This window comes from Limulus polyphemus, unplaced genomic scaffold, assembly GCF_000517525.1.
Source record: "Limulus polyphemus unplaced genomic scaffold, Limulus_polyphemus-2.1.2 Scaffold1232, whole genome shotgun sequence".
NCBI lineage: Eukaryota > Metazoa > Arthropoda > Merostomata > Xiphosura > Limulidae > Limulus > Limulus polyphemus.
In genome coordinates this window covers 165908-170907 of record NW_013666842.1, presented here as the reverse complement: position 1 = coordinate 170907, position 5000 = coordinate 165908, and positions in this window count along the sequence as shown.

Below are 5000 nucleotides of genomic sequence, written 5' to 3'. Positions count from 1 at the left end.
TTTAGATCATAAAAATGTTTATAAGACAAACTGAATAGGAATAAATGAGAATCTGTTTGCTTCTTATAAATTTGCTCCCAGTGGCACAGCGGTATGTCTGCGGACTTACAACGCTAGAAATCGGGTTTCGATACCCATGGTGGACAGAGCACAGATAGCCCATTGTGTAGCTTTGTGCTTAACTTCAAACAAACAAACAATCTTATAAATGTTTATCCTGTATGTACTAGAAGCAACCCGCCGAAACGCTTGGTTTACGTTGCCTGAAAAGTGCCCTTTCTTTTCAACGTTTTAATGTCGTTTTAATGTCCTCTGTTATTCTGCGTATTGTAAAACCTGTAATTGCGTCTATCACATACACCCCCCCCCCAGACAAAGTGTTTAGATAGCAGGGATGACTCATTTCACATAATCTAACCACAAACCATCCTCCATTACCAATTTCATAACGTCAAGATATAATACAGAGAAAACGAAACTTCATATAAATCTACCTTTATCTTATTGTACTCATTATGAATCCTGAGTTCCATGTACATCTATACGAGATTATTGTTCTGGTTTATTTTACCTTTCTTTTTGCAGAATTGGTTAACCTTAGCATAAAAATACTTTATTTTCTTGTTCAAAAAACATTATTTAGTTCCAGTACAGGAATCTTATTATCGTAATTTCTTGTGACTTTTGTTTATATAAAGCACATAATTCTAAATTCAGGTTTTAAAAGTATCAGAATATCATCAAGGCCATTTTTTTAATACAGATCCAATATGTTTACCTTTGTATCCGGAATAAGCTAGGTTTGTGTGTGCTGAAAATTGTCCATCCTATACAGTAGAAGTATACTGCAGGAACACACCGTATAAATTAATTGTAGAAACGTGCGGTAAAAATGGCTGACATATTTTGCTAACTTGAAAATAAAATTGCACACATTTTTTTCAGTTTATATTTTTTATAAAACATTACCAATACTGTTAACCTGCGTTTTCAGTACAAAGAAAAAATAATTGAATTTACATATCTGAAAATTGTCTATCCAGGGGTGTTTTCATCATATCAGTGTGTGTACTTAAACTTTCAAGATTCAAAGTTGCAGTAAATCATGGAAGGAAAAGAAGTACATTGTTCTATAGGGTGAAAATTGTTCATCCCTTATAGTAAAAATTGAGTTTCTTTATTATTTTGTTTGGCAACTCAATAAATTAGACTTATTGTTGCTTCAGTTATTTATTATTTCTGCTTATTTTTAAGTCGAGCTTGATAAATCACACCAATAGAGCCATTTCCAATAATATTGGTATCATTGTAAGACATTCAATGTGTCAGGTCCCTAGCCTGGAGCAGGGCCGGATTAAGCTAGTGCGGGGGCCTGTAGCATATGTTATAAAGGGGCCCTAAATTAAAAAAATACACATAAATATTAAAACACATAAATTTTTTACTTGCATAGTAAAGTAATTAAATTTTTCATTTGCTATACAGCCAGATAATACGACAAATATGTCTGACATTTCAGTAATAGTATTACTTACATGTAGGTATCAATGTCAAATGTCAAAAGTAACAAAACTACAATTTAAAAGTTACATTTTCTAGATTTAGCATGAGGAAACTCGTTGATGATACGGGAAATGTCTATTTCACGCAGAAGTTCATGTTCAATGCTCATCAGAGTGAGATTGTTCAATCTGTTTTGACCCATGGTGCTCCTTAGTTCATTTTTAGTTTTGAAAATGAGCGTTCTACACTACAGTTGGTAACCATGAGTGACAAATAGATGCGCAAGGCAATTTTTACATTTGGAAAACAAGACTCCAAAGAATTGTCAGTTATCAAACGGTGAAACCGTAATTCTACAAAGTCTTGTTTGGCGCCAATATGAGAAGCAAGATCAGTTTTAAGCTGTTCAGCAAACTGGACAAATTCTTCACCAAGACTTTCTTCCAGATTTCCGGATATGCTTTGATAAGATTTGATGACCTCTTTACAATCTTTTCAGGTGTAAACGACTGTAACTGACGAAGGAATCCAAATACACCATTCAACTTTTGATACACTTTCTGGCGTTTTGATACGGCAGAAAGCAAGCTATCAATAATGACAAGAAATGTTCGGCTTTTAAACTTATGAGAAGGCCTTTGAGATTCAACATGTGGATCAAGAGTACTGGAACCACTGAAATCATCATACTCGCGATTTCGCTTGTGTTCTCTTCGAGTTTGTTGTTGATAATCTCCACACTCAGTCAGATCCTTGGCTTTTTACTCAATGTCTGAAAGAGTAGACCGCATAGCTTGAATATATCCATGCAAGGATTCATAGAGTGCACAAGCTGTGTTCAAGTCTTGGCCAGAAGATTGCAAAGAGGCACTGGTCATTTGTCAACTACCGGTATAAAATTTTCTACAAAAAACTCCTGAGTTCCTGATAAACTAATTTCAACTTCAGAAGTCTCATCATTTGCCAGCTTTCTTTTTATCTTTCTAGAAATCTCACTCCTAAACTGTTCTTCTACTACATTTGAAAGCTGATGAACTTGAATTTCGATTCTATCGAATGCTTCACATAGTGAATGTACATATTCCGTCAGCAAACTAATAGGCTTAAATATTTGCTGCATTATCGTACGATTGTCCACGTGCATTTTGAATGTCGATTCCTATCTTATTTAATTTTTCTATGTTAACTTGGGCCATTAATTTCCCTGTATGCCCACTTGAAGAATCACAATCGACAAAACACTCCTGTGTATCACTTTTCTCGTCCACGTGTCGCAATATTATAGCTAACTGATCTAACTATTGAGTAAGAATAAAACAAATAACAGATAAAATATGAAGATTTATCGGAAAAAGAGAGAGTTAAACTGACAGTCCGGATCGTCAGTAAGGGCCCTGGCACAACTGTACCATGGTTAATACGGCCGTGACATTACATGTTGTCTCATACACCAATAGTTTATAACAGATTGCCTCTGATTCTTGTGGAAATTACTGTGGCAAGTTTCTCGGGTTACTTTCCAAAGCTATATCTTGATAGCTGCTGTAGTATAATATTTTGGTATCTATGAATCATCAAACACATCCCATTTTCCTTTTCAGGCATCCAAAAATAAATAATTACTAGCAGAATTCAGCCAAAATAAGACTTTTGAGCTAAAATTCTTGTAAATCAGGTTTAATATTAGTGCTGTTACTACACTGTATAACAGTATATGCTTAGAGAAAACACAACTCGCTCACTGTATGAAGAGAAGTAATATATAGAATTAACTGTACAAGCAGAAAACCTACTAAGGATCATGTGGTATGATCCACATAATTCCTGTCACTTGGCTTGATCAGGTGAGTGGTTCTCATCAAATATTGTACAACATTTTTTACTCAGAAAATCACATAGTGTCTCAAAAAGCAAGGGTGGCAAAGTACTTTCAGCCTAGTGTTTGAACTTCTACCCATCATCTTCAGTTGTGTAAACTGTTGATGGTCTAGGTATCACAGCTACTAACACTAACTGTAAAAATTGAGCAGATATCATCCAATATCAGAAAGAAAGTGTTGCAACGCCCTCTTAACTACAGGTATTTGAGTAGTAATCATACAAAGTAATGTGTGCATTGTACCATATATAACAGTGTACGATAGCTTAGAAAGGAAGGGCCACAAAGCCCTTTCAGTTGAGTTTTTAAACTCCAAGCTATCATCTTCATTAGACTCATTAGACACCACATCACCTCGAATATGCTTTCCTCACATTAAGGTCAATCCTCAGGGGGAGAACTCGATCAGCCATTCTGGATGTACCAGATTCTGGAATTTTTCCTTTCTGAATCTGTGTCAGAAATTAGAAAAAAGCCATTGATTTAACTGCATTAGCAAAATTTCTACGTTCAGGAGAGAGCTTCTCTTAGACCAGACAACTCTCACATACAATAATCTTTCTTCAGTGACTAACTCTTCCATAAAAACAAAGCCTTTTAAAGTCGATAACACAAGCATAGAAGTGAAGCAATACAGACATCAGAAGAAAAACATGTAACTCTGCAGTAATATGTTCTATGGTCACGACAATAAATGTTTCTCCTTCCTATCTACTCTATGATATTCCCAAGTAAGCTTATATCCACGAAGAGTGAATAAGATAGATCGGAAGAATAACGGGAGATTAAACCAAGAAATATATTACAAAGCCATTCTGAATTCTATTATTTTTACTAAGTTCAAGAAAGAAAGAGATTGAGCACAATATAAAATTCACAGACTAAAAACAATTTTTTATTTAAACTCAAAACAATCAAAGTCAAATAAGTGCACATGACAAAGGACAATGTCTTTACTCAATACTTATCTTTCTCAATTCTCCAAAGATCTTCTTAAGATGTTTACTGAAAATTGGTTAACATTATAAGTTAAACTTCAGGATAGTGTCACTTTTCACGCACAAAAAAAGAAGTTAAACTTTCACTTTCCAACTTGAGAACTTTAATTTAAAAAGGGAGAGAGAGTTAACTTAGAGATTGTGGTGTTTTTGGTAGCATGAATAATGACACGAGCCACTTATCTGGTTGCTATATTGGACAAACTCCTTTATTCCTCATCTGGGGCACTATGTAATTATCGATATATTACACTCCCCCTCTGCTAAAACAAAAAGGTTGTAACGTTATACTTTCATGAGAGATTAATGTTTAATACATTTTCGGAATCTATCTCCTTTAACTCTTTTAAAATTATAAACAGTAATGTCAGTGGTCTATTTTTAACAAGACAAAATATCAACTTAAGTGTTATTTTTCTAGCAGTTTAGCTTTTACCTTTAAACAATGTTTAACTGTTCAATATGCAAGCAACAAATACACAGCGTGGTCACAAGTAAACAGACACCTAATTTTTCGTCATTTAACTGACTTATGCTAACTAATTTGTGTTCACAGAGCACTATATTAATGAAAATGGTCCGCACGCTAATTATCTTGTGCTACAACATGCCTAGAACTC